General features: G+C 44.9%; 1 protein-coding gene and 1 pseudogene across 1 annotated transcript in view; one reads left to right on the forward strand and one right to left on the reverse strand.

Moving 5' to 3' along the window:
• The window catches only part of LOC129697023 (potassium voltage-gated channel subfamily KQT member 5-like), a 218,881-nt gene that overhangs the window by 169,678 nt on the left and 32,112 nt on the right, over nucleotides 1–17,091 (reverse strand). The window lies entirely within an intron of this gene.
• Nucleotides 9,912–10,016, forward strand: LOC129697757 (U2 spliceosomal RNA; annotated as a pseudogene).

The following is a 17,091-nucleotide window of genomic DNA, read 5'->3' on the forward strand; positions in this document are numbered from 1 at the left end:
TTATGGGAATAGGAGTGGAAGTGTGTGCAATGCAAATAATGACATCAGACTTGAACTCGGTGACTTCAGTATTTGTAAAATGCAGAAGGTGCTGGAATAACTCAGCGAGTCAAGTATGTCTGTCCCGCTGAGTTACTCTAGCACTTTGTATCTTTTTTTGCAAATCCAGCATCAGCAGTTCCTTCTGTCAACTTTGTAAAATACAGACCAGGCACGCTAACATGAGAAGTGCATGCAAGTCCAGCAATGGTGGTGCCAGCAATGGCTGCCTCGCCAACAGTCTGTTTGTATAAAAATTAAAGCAAAGAAGTACAACGTAGCAAAGATGAGCGTGAAACAAGAGGATTGGGTAATGTTTAAAGAACAACAGAAGATAACCAAAAAGACAATATGGGGAGAAAAGATGAGGTACGAAGGTAAGCTAGCCACGAATATAAAGCAGGATAGTAAAAGCTTCTTTCAGTATGTGAAGAGGAAAACATTAGTTAAGACCAAAGTTCGACCCTTGAAGACTGAAAAAAGTGAATATATTATGGGGAACAAGGAAATGGCAGATGAGTTGAACAGGTACTTTGGATCTGTCTTCACTGAAGAGCAACTAATTATTTGGATGGGGATGATCAGCCATGAAGTGCTGGCTCGAAGGACCAAATGGCCTACTCCTGCACCTATTTTCTATTGTCTATTGTCCCTTCCTTCTTTGTTGTTTGCTTGTATCTGTTAAATGGATGTTTTTAGTGTAATTTAATTTTTATGTAGGGGGCTGGTGTGGGGGGGGAGTTGGGGAAAACGTTTTCTAACCTCTTACCTCGACGGAGATGCAATTTTTTTCCGTATCGTATCCACACTGCAGCCTAACATTGAGGAGCTAGCGGCCTTTGCTGGAGATAGACCGAGAGCTCAAACCGCGGGAGCCTGCGGAATTTAACATCACGGAGCTCGCGGTCTCTGGTCAGAGACCGACTTCGGGAGCTCCAAGTTGCAGGAGCTTTCATCGCTCTGATGCGGGAGTTTCTACTACCCCGACATGTGAGTTTCTACTACCCCGACATGTGAGTTTCTACTACCCCGAATTGTGAGCTTCGACCGCCCCGATGCATGACCTTTGACCGCCGGCTGCGGGAACTTTGATCTTCTTGTTGGGTTTCTGGTAGCCTAACTTGACCGATTTTGCTAAGGTTTTTGCCTCTGGCTGTAGTCATTCCTAGCCCAACCAAAGATGGTTGGACAAGGAGGACAATAATCTCAGCACCAGGGCCCCACCAAAAGAATCATTCAGTCCAACGTCCTGTGCCGTGACATCTTCAGCTGCTTCAATAGAAACATAGAAACATCGAAAATTGGTGTAGGAGTAGGCCAATCAATCGGCCCTTTGAGCCAGCACCGCCATTCAATGTGATCATAGCAGATCATCCAAAATTAGTACCCCATTCCTGCTTTCTTCCCATATCCCTTAATTCATTTACTTTTGGACAAGCCCAACCGGAACCACACCTCACTCCCCTCTCCCACATAAATACCTCACCAGTCCCGGCTGGACGTTAACTTGATGTACCCTCACATTTTGGGGGAGGTTGTTCAATGAGCAAGTTATTTAACGCCTTGTGGCCATACTGCTAGAATTTTCTTTTTTTCCTTTAATTTTAATTTTTTTTGGAGCTTCAGTGATAATTTCTGGATCTGTCGGGAGTGTCCATGTGTCCTGTACACAAAGACCAGCAAATGATTTGATTTTCCAGTTCAAACTGTTCTTTAATTGTGAAACTGCTCCTTCCCATCTGGCAGACAGCCACCTGCCTTCATTCAGCATCTTGACACGTTATTAGCTTAATGAGATGCAGGATACTTCTCATCAGCCCCCCCAACAACCTTTCCGGTGATCAACCTTTGGGTGAATCACAACTAAGTGAATTATAAAAACATCGGCATCTAAATAGCAGTCAGATGTGACAGGGAGCGGCCTTGACATTGTGCTGAAATAGAAGAGGTGCATTTGTATATACATGGGATTTGTTTTTCTCCTGCCTGATTACCCTTGCAAGTTGCAGGCATTGAACTAGTGTACCTTGGAGTGGGGGAGAGGGTGGGGGAGGGGGGGGAGAGGGGGGGGGGGGGGGGGGGGGAGGATGGGGCAAAAGAACTCCCACTTTGTTGATTTTTCTACAACTTTGTGTCTGCAAAGTGGGAGAAAGGTGAGCAGTTTCCGACTTGAGACTTCATGGAACTGAAAGGCAACTTTGCAACTTCTCGAGATCCTTGCTGTCCATCCCCTAGTTGGCCAAGGTTGTGAATTTGAATGCGCAAGCTGTTGCTTTTACTCCTATTAAATAAGGATATTGATGGAGGATATATTTTCAATGGGAAACAGGGTGCTGGATAAACTGGCTGCTTCATTTCTGGTGATGTCAACGTTTTGGAGTATTGTTGGAGCCACTCACATCTAGCTAATGACACGAGTATCCTGTATGCCTTCTTCATCTCCTAACCTTCCTGTGCTGCCCCCTCCAGCGACTTGTACACTGAGGTGCTTCTGTTCCTCAGTGGTCTAGAGACCCTTACTATTCATTTGCATGGCACAACTGTTATTTGGCACTTATTAGTTCATGCCTGAATGTTGCTCGTCTTACTGCTCATGGGTGCACTTGGCTCTGAGGAGCTGAGAATGGAACTGAGCATTAGCATCCAAAGGCATGCGCCACATCTCATCACCACTCCCACATCGAAACACCACGCACCTCACCAAGAGACAGAATGCCACAGGAGATCCTTCTTCCTTGTGGCGATCAAACTTTATAACTCCTCCCCCTACTCTCGTGGGGTAGACTGAGACTGACAACCCCACCTCCTCCCCAATCTTTGCACATCCCCCAAGCCTTTCCACACGTCACTTTAATTCAATGTTTCATGTATTTCGTGTTTTGTCTGTTTTATGTTTTTATGGCTGTTGGCAGATCAATTTCCCTCCAGGGATAAATAAGGTTCTATCGTACCATATTGTATCATATCACATCATTCTCACAGCAATGCACAATAATGCACTGGGGCACACTGGAGCAAGTGAGTTTTGTGATTGGGATATCTAGCCTCTGGAATGCCCTGCACTGATTCTCTAAAAGTGCCTGCTCTCTCTTTCAATGTCGGTTGGTTTCACACAACGCACAGCAATTCTTAAAATAAAACCTACTCCATGCTCTTTTTCTTTGCAATAGCCAAGAATTAAAACAAACAAATTAGTTCACACAAAATGCAATGTAATTTAATAAAAAAATGCTCATCTGGCTAATGCAGTGGATAGCTGGTTAAATCAGCGAAGAGTTCAGGTACTATCCTACAGTATATCTTCATAGAGAACACAGCTGTAAGGCGAGAGGAGCAAAGTTTAAAGGAGATGTGACGGGCAAGGTTTTTTACACAGTTGCCAAGAATGCACTTCAAGGACGTGTCGGTGCCCAGAATGCACTTTCAAGGAAGTTGTTAAGGCAGATACGATAGTTGCGTTTAAGAAGGTTTTAGACAGGCACATGGATATACAGGGAACGGAGATATAGATCACATGCAGGCAGGGTAGATTAGTATAACTTGGCAACATGTTCAGCGCAGACGATGTAATCCAAAGAGCCCATTCATGTGCTGTACTCTTCTATGTTCTAATTCATTCTTAAATCGGATTCAACAATCTCTGCTGGTGCTGTGAAAGGTTGTACGGTGGAACAAGTCAGACCACAAATGAATGGCCCATTGATTCCCTAATGTTGGTTTCTATCCATCACTAACTAATCTTCTTATGGACCTCTTTATTTTCAGATTTCCCAAGCAAAACCTATTCATTGGAAGCTTTGCAACTGCCTACATTCTTGAAAGATCTGAAGAATAAGCCCCCATTGTACATTTACATGCCTTTATTCTTATTTTACTCCAATTATTCTCAGGATCAAGAGAGATGGGAAACATTTTGTCATCATCCTGCCCGATTCACAAAATAACAATTTGACCAAAGCCGACGGTGTACATTTATAGGTAATTACATGGCTACTCGTTCTAAAAATGACCAGTGACATGTCTGGATTGAGTTTGTTACAGGTTTGTGTACTTCCCCCTTCCCAGTCCGATATGCTGACGTCAACTGGATTATGTACTTCCGATGGTTAGGAACCACAGCCGGAGTAGTATGGTCTCATCTACAGATTCCAAATGCAGCCGATGATGCACAAAGAGAAATGAGGTTTGTTGTAAACCTGAGGTTACCCAACGTTCCGTTGCTAATGTCCTGAATTTTACTTGGCTCAAGATCATGGTTTTATCTTGTTGATGCTCTCAAGCTTCTTCTTCTTCTTGCGTATGGCGTGCACAGCCTAAAGTTGTAGGACAACTTGTTCTATTTGATCTTATTTGATTGTGCACGCCGGGTTGATTGCATTCGTCGAAACAGGGCGGACCACGTGAAGGTTACAATCTCACCAAGAGCACAAAATTAATTCTGCACACTTACCACCTTTCAAAGCTTTTCATTGCACTTTGGTGCACTTGACAATAATAAACTTCAACCTAAACCTGTTTCTTTTCTTTTTTTTTGCAGTAGCTACTGTGACCATGTATGATATGACTTGCCTGGATAGCACACAGAACAAAGATTTTCAATGTACACGTGACAATAATAAACCATCACTGATATCAAGACGTTCGAGGAGTGTTAACATATTACTATGTCTCAGAAACAAGCAGAAACTTCAGGGAGGAGACGAGGACATGGCAGGAGAAATGATATGCAGAGATATAAGGAATAGTAGAATTAGGCCATTCTGCCCATCAAGTCTACTCCGCCATTCAATCATGGCTGATCTATCTCTCCCTCCTAACCCCATTCTCCTGCCTTCTCCACATAACCCTTGACACCCGTACTAATCAAGTACTATCTCTGCCCTAAAAATATCCACTGACTTGGCCCCCCCAGCCGTCTGCGGCAAACAATTCCACAGATTCACCACCCTCTGACTAAAGGAATTTCTCCTCATCTCCTTCCTAAAAGAACGTCCTTTAATTTAGAGGCTATGACCTCTTGTCCTAGGCTCTGGTATATGGGGTGTGGGGATATGGGGAAAGAGTTTTGAGTTCAGTGGTGGAGTGTGAGATCAATCCACCAGCACCCAGGGAAAGCTAAGCTGAGGAGGAGCACAATCTGACACAAAGTATTGAGGAAAATTCCATTCATTAAGCATTTGCTAGATCCTCATAAGCAAACTATCCAAACCCTTTTATTTGGCACTGCTTCTGTTCAGTTCAATGGGCTGGTTGAACAGTACATAAATCAAAAGCTAAGTCCGGAGGGTGTTGCATGGCCACGGAGCATGTAATCCAGGCTGCAGTAGCGCAGGAATGATGCACTGTTGGAGGTGTAGTGCTGGTGTGGTGTTGCATTACTCCAGGGACTGCACAGTAGAAGCACAGTTGTATTGAAGACACAGTACTGATAGAGTGAATGCTGCACTGTCAACGAGCCAGTTCTGAGTGTGTACCGCACATTGAATATAACGTTGCTACTATTGGTAAGTACCAGGCATGAGCATAATTGTGCAAAAGCAGAAACTTCATGAAAAGCACCTGGAGCTTCATGGTGAGATGAAATTAATATCAGAGTGGCATAAACTGCCTGTAATTTATGATAACTTGCAATTCGCAGGAATTCTCTTCCTCACCACAGATTGCTGGCTAAATCATGCTTTAATAACAGTGTGCCTTCTTCACGCGCCATTATGTGTGCAGCAAATGTCTGTTGCAAAAAGTCAGCAGCCAAGAAGTGATATCATGCTGTAAGCTCTGGGGTTCTCTGCAAACCCTCAACTGCTGCATAGATCACCTGTGCCTGGCTCTCAGTTATAGCCCTGCAATCTCTCCCACCATTTCAAACATGCTCATTGTTCATTGTGAGCAAAGCATTTGGAAAAACATGCAAGCTTAATCGAGCACCATGACAACTGTTCTTATAAAGCATGCATGTAAATTACTTCCAATGTTTAAAATGAGCACGGATCTCTCAAACTTTCAGTCAGCTTTGAATATTCCATTGCGGGGATGCAGTATCAATCAAAAGTCTGGATAAATATCGAGAAGCCCAGTGACAAGTCAGTTCAATGACCACTCAATCTGTGAGGTTCGTTGCTCTTCCACGCCCCCCAGAGATGCTGCCTGGCCTGCTGATTTACACCAGCACTTTGTGTTGTTCCCAATCTACCTCATTATGCCCCTGCACTTACAGTTTATTAGTTGTAAAGGCAACTTCACTTTCACTTTTTTACATCCTGAATACGTGACCCTATAAAGAATGGTCACCTTGGTCACCCTTTTGTCCCCTTTTCATCTCTAGTCTTTGTCCATTCATCAATCACAAAAACCCTCAACTGTATCCACCTTTCACTCACCAGGCTTTGTCCCATTCCCACCTCCTTTCCAGCTCTCTCCCACCTACTACAATCAGTCCGAAGAAGGGTCTCAACCCAAACTGTCACCCCCAGAGATGCTGCCTGACCCACTGGATTACTCCAGCACATTCCCAATTTACCTCCTTATGGCCGCTGCACTTATTTTCATCCTCACATTCTCTGTTGCTGGAAAACTATATTCTACACTGTATTTATTTTTCTCTCTTACACTGCCTTATGTACTTGTTCATTATCTACCTGGAGAGCATGCAAACATTGTTATTGTCACATGCACTGTACATTGATGCTTGTGACCATAACAAAGCAATATTAGTTTGTCAACCATTTCTGAGCAAAATGTAGATTGATGGAATGTATTTTTTTTAAATGGTGAGAGCTATTTGTTCAGCGGGACCTTGTACACGAATCACTAAAAGTTAGTATACGGGCACATGATGGAAGACAAATGGCATGTTGACCTTTAATGCAAGAACATTTGAGTAAAAGTGTGGACATCTCGCTTCAATTATATAAGACCCCGGTGAGATGCTGAAATATTGTGCATGGTTCTGGCCTCCCTCCCTAATGAGGGAGATAAATTGCAGCAAAAATACCACGGACTTTGGAAATCCAGGGCAGAAACAGTAAAATACTTGGCAAAAAAAAAAAAGACACAAGTACGGGAATAACTCAGTGGGCCAGACAGCATCTCTGGAGAACATGGATCGGTGACGTTTCGGATCGCGACTCTTCTTCTGACTCAATTTGAAAGACAAAATGAACGTTGACCTTTAATGCAGGAACATTTGAGTAAAAGTGTGGACATCTCACTTGAATTATACAGTATAAGACCCCGGTGAGAGTCTGAAATATTGTGCATTCGTCTGGCACCATGTACCACAGATGTTGGAAATCCAGAACAAAAACTGTAAATGAAGTAGCGAAAAAAGACACAAAGTGCTGGAGTAACTCGGGCTGCATCACCTGGATGAAGAGCAGGGACAATCTGGCAGGTCAAGGGTGCCTTTCTACCCGTTTTCTCTCCACTCACTGCTGCGGACAGGAAAGCACTACAACGGGTGGTGAAAACCGCGCAGCACATCATCGGTGCCCAGCTCCCTGCCATGGATGCCCTCCACCGAAAACGGTGTCTGAGACGGGCTGGGAAGATCATCAAAGACCCCTCACACCCCAACCATGGACTGTTTGCCCTCCTCCCATCAGGGAGGCGGTACAGGAGCCTCAGGTCACGTACCAGCAGGATGAGGAAAAGCTTCTATAACAACACAATCACACTGCTGAACTCGGAGTCCCGACGATAGATTTCTCTGGTCCCTCCGTCCCCCTTTGTTTAATCATTCTGTATTTCCTGATTATTCTGTATCTTCTCTCTTTCTATTTTTTTCTTGTTTTTTCTCTTTATGTACAACTACTACGGACTGACGCAAAACTGCATTTCGTTGTACTGATACTTGTATTTGTGCGATGACATTAAAGTTGAATTGAATTGAATACACGGCTGCTCCTTGTTGCTCCCTTTTGTCTCTCTTCTGCCAGTTGTTACGGTAATTGTTGTCACAACTATATTGGTCTGTATTCTCTTCCTTGGCAATTCCTCTGTTCTGTCTACCCCTCCCCTTCTTAAACCACACTCGATTAACTGTTTTGCTGTTGGGTCAAGGAACAGCGATTCTGCTTTGCTTCCATTGACCCAGCTTAACTTCCACCTATTGCGTCAAGGATATGCTTGTGATTGGAGAGGTGCGGTGAAGGTTCAGAGTGGCTCAACAGGGTAGAGCTGCTGCCTCACAGCACCAGAGACCTGGGTTCGACCCCGACCTTGGGTGCTGTCTGCGTGATTCCTGGAATGGGGATGGAGTGTGGAGAGGGGGAGGGTTGTTGAATGAGCTGATATTAAACAGACTGTGCGTATAATTTCCTGTCCAAAATGGAAAATGCTGGAAAGATTGGTGTTCTGGCATTGGGTCTCTGACTTGAAACATTGACTCTGTTTCTTGTCCCACAGATTTGGCCTGACCTGCAGAGTATTTCCAGCCTTTTCTGTTTATAGAGTTGTAGAATCATTGGGCTACACAGCATGGAAACAGGCACTCCGGCCAGCCTTCTTCATGCCAACCAAACTGCTTAACCAACCCACTTGCTCCCATCCCTCCAAACCCTTTCCATCCACTTGGTTTTGGGATTACCTGTCTAAGTGTTATTTAAATGTTGTAATTGTACCTGCCTCTACAACTCCCTCTGTCAGCACTTTACATATATGCCACACCCCAAAGTTTGCCCCTCAGGTTTAAATATTTTCCCTTGCACTTTAAGCCTCTGCCCTCTATTTTTTGAATCCCATGCTCTAGGGAAAAGACTGTGGCTATTCAACTTATCTATGCACTACATGATTTTACTTCGGAGTCACGTGAGTGACTTCGTGAAGAAGCCCGCTTCCACACATGCGTGTCATATCGCTACACGCATTGCAACGAGTCACACAGCGGGGAATGACGTTCCCCAAGCGGGAGAATTTGAAAGTCGGGAACAGCAGGTAAGAGACTCTGCGTTCCTTTTTTCTAATTACCATTTAGGAGGCTGCGGAAAGCTGGCGGGGAGACCCGTGGAGTGCGAGCAGCCGGCAGCAGCAACAGCACGACTTTCCCTGGAGGGGAAAAACCTGTGCCCGACTTCGCTCCCGCACCGGCAAAATTCACTTCTCCACCGGGCGGGAAGCAAAGCAAAGAGGTCCCGTATGCCAGTCTCAAGCGAGACTGGCTTGGAGCAGTCGCTAGCGGCCAGCGCGGAGGCAGCAGGACAGAGAGCACGGACCAGCGCTGTAAGTACCCGGGGTACACAGCAGGGCTGGAAACGCTCAGCGAGTGCAGCGGCACTAATGGAGCTAAGGAACTGGGGACGTTCGGGCCGAAAACCTTCTTCAAAAGGTAAGCACCGGGGTTGGTCCAAGGGGTCCCTAGGAACAGCCGGATTTTACCGGCTGCGGATCTGCCACGAAGGACCAGGCCCGTGAACACCGGGGTCGGTCCGAGCGGCTCGAAACCGACACGCAGGGAACGACGTTCACCAGCGGGAGAATGAAAAGTCGGGAACAGCAGGTAAGAGACTCTGCGTTTCCTTCCACTTACCCGTTAGGTGCAGACATGGACCGGGTCCATGTAAGCTGCAGAAAGCCTGCGGGAGAACCGCGGAGTGCAGGCAGCTGGCAGGAGAGCAGTAACGGCAGCCGGCAGCGGCAGCGGCAGCCGGCAGCGGCAGCGGCAGCAGGCAGCATGGGCACATCGATTCCCGGAGAGGGAAAACACCTGTGCCCAACTTCGCTCCAGCACGATGGGAAAATTCATTTCTCGGCAGCAGCACTAACGGCCAGCGCCGAGGCCAAGGACGTTGCAGTGCAGTTGACTGGCTGCAACCGACCGCGAGGGACCAGTAATGTGAGTACCGGGGTCGGTCCCAGCGGGTTTTTTAGTTACAGATATCGCTTCTTGGGCCTTTTGACTAAGATCAACTATAGTAGCTGTTATTATCAGTTTTAATATCTTATATGTCCCTTATCTAAGGACCATATAAGTAGGAGTGCCCAGAATTGAGGGCATTAGAGTGGAGTTGACCGGCTGCAACGACCGCAAGGGACCAGTACCGTCAGTACGGTGGTCGGTCCCAGGGGTCTGAGATAAAGGAGCAGCCAGGAGCGCTGAGAGCATTGGAGCCGGGTTAAAGAAATGGAATAGATGGAATCAGCTGTGCCAGATGTCCTCCACACCGGCCATATCCACTCCACGGAAGGAAGGACAAAGCTGGAGAAGGAGGACCGTGGAACAGCGGGCAGCCAGCAGCAGCCAGCGGCACTTGGATCAACCGTAGTGGGATCAGCTGTGCCCGATGTCGGCCCCGCACCGGCCAGATCCATGCGGCCGAGTGGTAAGGCTAGACACAAAACAAACAAGGTAGTGGACTCAGAAGGGTCTGACTTTGCATAACCGCCGGCGACCAGCGCCCGAGAGCGCTGGAGCAGGGAGAAGCGGTGTATGGAGCCTTGCTCCAACGTGATAAACCCACAGCAGTACCTCTTTGAGGGCTGCACAATGCTTCTACCCCATCAGAGGGGAGCACTGTGGGTCAGTTCTGGGCTGACCTGCAAGAGGGGTCCGCAGAACAAAAGACAAGTGGGCAGCAGTTAAGCCCCACATGGGTACCCCGTGCGGGACCCTAGAGATCTCTAACTCTAAAAAGAGTAGGCAGGACCCTGATGGGCCAGAGCCTGGTAAAACAACGTCCCATGATCCTAACAAAGCAGGGACTCTGCTGGACATGGTGGCTGATTACTTTAACCAAGTCAAACATGGGTAGACTTGGATCCAGGATGGCAATAGTATTACTATATGTCTGGCCACAAACGCCAACAAGAAATATTTACAGAGACTGGCCAGACATCTGCCACCTGGCAATGGTGAGGCATTACAGGTGCCCAGTGTAAACCAATGCATTTGGCAGCATATGGGGACGAACATCAGGAACCAGGACCTCAAGATCCAGAGAACCTTAAGGGGATTGACGGAAGGCATCATAGCATACACCCGCACCCTGGACTAAACGTAGGTAACCAAAGACCATCAAGACGCACTAGCTCTGTTTAGTAATATGCAATATGACCTGAACTACATGTGGAAGGCTGCCATTCAGCCAGCACTGGGACCCCAAAAATGCTACCATTTGCAAACAAAGAACCATGTGTGGACGAAGCCAAGACACTGGGGCTCATCAAGGCCAGCGCAAGGGCCTATTTTGGAGCACGATACCAGCCACAGGCAAGGCCATAAAAAATGTGGCTCATACCAGTGGCAGTGCCAGAAATCAATATAACCCGCAGGATCCTTTTTTAGGGTATGGCCAGGGCGGCCACCCGGGAAGATGCGGAAGCCTCAACCTCCCACACAACCCCGAACAAGAGATATCAAACCAGAACCTCCTTTTCAAAAAACCAAGGAAATAACACAACCACCGGTAACCATGGAGATGGGTGGGTGTGGTTTCTTCTGTTAAAAAGGGACCTACGATGGTGGGAGAGAGGAGGTTGCAACACTACAGTTAGGTATGGTATATAATCACTACAGATTCATATAATCTCAGCAGTATTCAGGGTTATCTGATAGGATTTACTCATCCCAATAACCACAGTACAACATACACCAGAATGGCATTTTGTACTTACATAAACCAAACAATCTAAAAACCCACATGGTGCTACAAAAATTGTACACAAAAGGTGTGATTGAGCATACTTTTCATGGAACATTAGAATTTGTATCAAACATATTTATTAAAAATAAAATAGAGTGGGGTTGCAGGATTATCATTGACTTTCAACCCTAAACACATTCATTCAAGATATTCATTTTAAGATGGATACTCTTATTACTGATAAAGACTTGGTGTCAGCTGGGTTTTTCTATATGGCAGGCATTGACTCAAAAGAGGAACTTTGGCAATATAGAGCTTACAAAAGGGGCAATCATCAGCCCCAATATTATTTACTAAAATTCTAAAACCAGCTTGGCATTGTTATGTAAACAAAGCCATAGGGTGATGTATTTCCCCCGTTCGGCCCCATCAATGGGGTACTAGGGAAAATTCAACTACACTCGGCATCTGGAATTCTCAGAGTACCCGACTGACCTACTAAATCATGGTATTCGGTCATACAGGGGATGGTGTTAGAACCATGTTCCCTAATGAACATAGCCAAAAATTATTAATTTATCCAGTGACTGGAGGCAGTCATCCATGCCATAAGACTATGGATTCATTGATTTGTAGAGGCTAAAAGACACACTACACGGCATTGGGCTGTCAGACAGGACGATGAATCTCATCTCATCTGCACTAAGACTGTCAACACGGAAGCAGTACCTTGGACACATCAAGAAATGGGGCATATACTGCTTGGACGACAACCTCGACCAAAAGGCCAAAAACATTCTGGCCGTATTGGAATTTTAACAAGCCTCCATTATGATTATCGATGGAGCTACAGTGCCATCAATAGTGCCACAAGTGCACTCTCCAATTACCTATCACAAGGAACGGAGCGGCACGCGGTGGGAACGCACCCCTGGTAAGAAAACCAGGTACTCTGAAATCTGGGACGTGGGTGTCGTTTCTCAGCATGCTGAGGAGCTTGTAGCTCATAACAGCATTGTCACTTCAGCAACGGACCAGGAAGATGGTTATGCTCATGGTGTTATTTACCGCACAACGAGTCCAGCCATTAAGCAAACTGAGCCTGGACTCCCTGATCATCTCACCCGAGAAACTGGTGTTTGTCATACAGGATTTAATAAAAGAAAACAGACCAGGTTCATCGGGTCAAGTGTTTGAATTTATGGTATACCCATATGACAAACGACTGTGTATAGCAAGACACATCTAACAATACATAGAATATACTAAGAGCATTCGAGGTCAGAGAATGGCGTTGTTTATCTCTTACAAGAAACCGCATGAAAGGGTCACGACTCAAACTATATCAAGGTGGCTCAAATATGCCCTAAAGATGGCAGGAATAGACACTAATGTTTTTAACTCTCATTCCACCAGGGCTGCAGCAACATCCGCAGCAAAAATTGTACAGGTACCCACAGACCAAATCCTCAGAATCGCAGGATGGTCATCCAAAAAGGGTTTTCCACAGGTTTTATAATAAACCAGTTATTTTTTGGAGCCATCATTGTATTCAGAAAACATTTTACGTTCAACAAAATAATTTGCCCGAAAGGTTACAGGGCTATGATTCTCAAATTTAAAAAAATTCTATATATTTTTTCGTTATACCACACAACTCTTTGTATAATTGTGTTTTAAAATTACTAATGATGCTCTCTCCCAATACCCAAGGCAGTTGTGAAGCATGGACTCGTTCCACGGCATGAGGTCACAGAGCTTTGAAATCTTCACGAAGTCACTCACGTGACTCTGAAGTAAAATAGTAAGATTAAACGAGAACTTACCAGTTTGAAGTTTGATCTGTATTTTATGAGGAGTTACGATGAGGGATTTCGTGCCCTCCGCTCCCACCCTCTTATGATCATATCAAAAACTGGTATCTCTTTGATAATCTTACTATGTTAGATCATTATAGGTTCCTGTGACCTCACACCGCTGCTTTGAAGAATGACACGCATGCGTGGAAGCGGGGTTCTTCACGAAATCCCTCATCGTAACTCCTCATAAAATACAGATCAAACTTCAAACTGGTAAGTTTTCGTTTAATCTTACTATTTTATACACCTCTTTTAAGGTCACTCCTCAGCCTCCGATGCTCCAGTACTCCAGCACTTAGAGTTTTACTCAGGATTCCAGCATCTGCAGTTCCTTGTGTCACCTTCTCTGTATTTCCTTGTTTAATCCATCCTGTCCTCCACTCTAAGGAAAGACACAAAGTGCTGGAGCAACTCAGCGGGTCAGGCAGCATGCCTGGAGAACATGGATAGCTGATGTTTCAGATCCGCTGACTTCTTCAGACTGTCCTCCATGCTAATCTCAGTCTTTTCATTTCACTTCCTTTTCTCACCATCAGCACCTCAAGGGCAATTACAATTGGGCAGTAAATGCTGGTCTTACCAGCCACCCCTGCATCCTGAGAAATAAAATGTTTTGCCTGAAGTGTGTTAGGTCCTCAGAGTTTTATGATTAAAGGCTGTAGCCCTGAAACAACACTATTTCTCTCTGATCTGAAGGCCAGCAATATCTGATTTAACATTTTATGGTGTGTGTTTGATAACAATCTTTGATAAGCTAATGGCTTTGCAGTGAAGCTTTTATTAAGTAAGCGACACTATTTAAATGGCATAGAGCCCTCGTTAGCAAGCAATCAGTTTCCACCAGCAGTGATCAATGAGCTACTATCCAGATTCACTGGCTGAAGAGACCCAATGTGCAATGTTATTAATAATCTTATCATTGTCTCAGCTACAACATGACTGAAGTGCCATTGATTGCCTTTGCCAACACTTCTGCCAGAGTTATTCAGATCAATCATCTGTTAGTTTCAGTTCTTGTTCATGTGTTGATAAATATTTCCACGAAAAGCCATTTGTCACAAGACGAGAGTTTAGAATTATGATGATGTTCACTCAGACCTCAGGAGTCTTCAAACCAATATTTCAAAGAGTCTTTCAAGTTCAAGTTCAAGTTCGCATTTACTGTCACTTAACCAATCAAGGTACAATAAAATTTGAGTTACCATACAGCCATACTCAGTGAAAAGCAACAATACCCACAAATTTTATAAAATAAAATTGAACATAAAAATCCACCACAGTGGAATCACCATTCCTCACTGTGATGGAAGGCAATAAAGTTCAGCCATCTTCCTCCTTTGTTCACCCATGGTCAGGGTCTTTGAACCCTTCACAGTCGCCGCTGCTGATGATCCGATGTTCAAGCCTTCGTGTCGGGATGATCGAAACTCCAGCGTCGGGATGGATCAGAACACTCCGCGGCATGGAGCTCCCGAGTCGGCCTCTTTTTACCGGTGACCTCGGGTTTCACGGTGTTAAAGTCCATAGGTCCCGTGGTTGGAGCACTTTTGCTGGTGATTCTCGGCAAAGGATCGCCCGCTCCGCGATGTTAAAGACCGCGCCATGCCCGCGGCTTGAAGCTCTGGGCCGGTCTCCAGGAAAGGCCGCGCCTCTCCGCGTTGTTAGGCCACAAGGGGGCCGGAGATGCGACACGGAGAAAAATCACATCTCCGTCGAGGTAAGTGGCTGAAAAAAGTGTCCCCCGATCCCCCCCCCCACATAAAACATACCAAGAAACATTGAAACACACATTCAAGACATACTTAAAACAATAAAAACAAAGAAGGGGTGATTTACTTGGTGGAGGTTCCAACACTCTAAAGATGCACAGGTTTGTAGGTTAATTGGCTTTGGTAAAAATTGTGATTTGTCTCCAGTGTGTAGGATAGTGCTAGTGTATAAGGAGATTGCTGGTCAGCGCAGACTCCGTGGGCTAAAGGGCCTGTTTCCACGCTGTACCTCTAAAGTAAATTCTAATTTATCCTAACAATCTCACTTACTCTTGGCCTACTCCTCTGAAGGCCCAACCATCCATTTTCTGTTATACGAACCAGGCACTTGATCCAATGACTTCAGCCTTAACACATGCTCAATGTGCAATTCAGTATAAAAGTATTTGGATTCAGAATTCTAATACAAAAATGCATTTATTGTAAGCTGTGTTAATGAATGAATAGTATTCTGCAACTTGAGCATGCTTCATGCAGTATTGCTTTACCTTAGTTTTCTTACATCTTGAAGGCTTTCTAACCTTATGTCTCTTGCCTGTCCTTATGGCATTGGAAGTTTTACAAGTTTCTCCATGCTATTTGAAATTAGCCCATCTGTTACCTGATAGATATTTGCATCGTCCTCCACAGTGCAGACCGATGTCAAATATTGATATAACATTTCAGCCTTTTCTTAGCTAACTCTCCAATCTCATCTCCAGAGATCCCACTGAGACCTAAGTCACCTTTATTCCCTATCCTTAGAAACTCTTTGTGTTTGTTTTAATATCACACTCATGTTTTCCCTCATAATATTTGTTTCCCTTCTTCTGCTCTCTAGTCTCCCGTTGTTAAGATTGATGGGCTGGAAGCCAATGGAAAATTGTTGGGTCATGACTTGAAATGCAGGAATATTGGACAATATTGGAAAAGAGGGCAAAAAAGAAATAGTCTCCTTATTCTACCTCTTAACAGGCTATTTTGCCTCTATCCATATTGAATGTAGAAATTATATTTCTATTCACCGAAGCTCTTTAAAACCCAACTTGGAAAAGCTTTTGATATCATATGTTCTTGTATAGCCTTAGAGTCATCAAGTTGTTCAGCAAGAAACCGCACCCCCGTCAACCATCATGTCTATCCATAATAACCCAACTGTATTGATTCCATATCTCTTTAAGCCTTTTCATTCAAATACCCATTCAGATGCCTCTCAAATGTTGTTAGAACTACCACCATCTCCAGTTGCTCTTGAAATGGAGTGAAATTTACCCTTCAGAAACTTCTCCCCCACCACCTCAAATCCCCACCCTCCACACCCAGACACTTCCACCATGGGAAACAGACACCGGCCACCCAACCCATCCATGTACTGGAGGACAGAGGATCTAAGGGGGTAGAGGAACTGAAATAAATTTTCATTAGGCGAGAAATAGTATTGGGTAAGCTAATGATAAATCCCCTGGGCCGGATAGTCTGCATCCCAGGGTCCTCAGGGAGGTGGCTCTAGAAATAGTGGACGCATTGGTAATCATTTTCCAATGTTCAATAGGTTCAGGATCAGTTCCTGTGGATTGGAGGATAGCTAATGTTATCCCATTTTCAAGAAAGGAGCGAGAGAGAAAACGGGGAATTACAGACCAGTTAGCCTGATTTCGGTGGTGGGAAAGATGCTGGAGTCAATTATTAAAGAGGTAATAATGGGGCATTTGGATAGCAGTAAAGGGATTAGTCCAAGTCAACATGGATTTATGAAAGGGAAATCATGCTTGACTAACCTTCTGGAATTTTTTGAAGATGTGACAAGTAAAATGGATGAAGGGGAGCCAGTGGATGTAGTGTATCTAGACTTTCAGAAAGCCTTTGATA

This window comes from Leucoraja erinacea, chromosome 5, assembly GCF_028641065.1.
Source record: "Leucoraja erinacea ecotype New England chromosome 5, Leri_hhj_1, whole genome shotgun sequence".
Taxonomy (NCBI): domain Eukaryota; kingdom Metazoa; phylum Chordata; class Chondrichthyes; order Rajiformes; family Rajidae; genus Leucoraja; species Leucoraja erinaceus.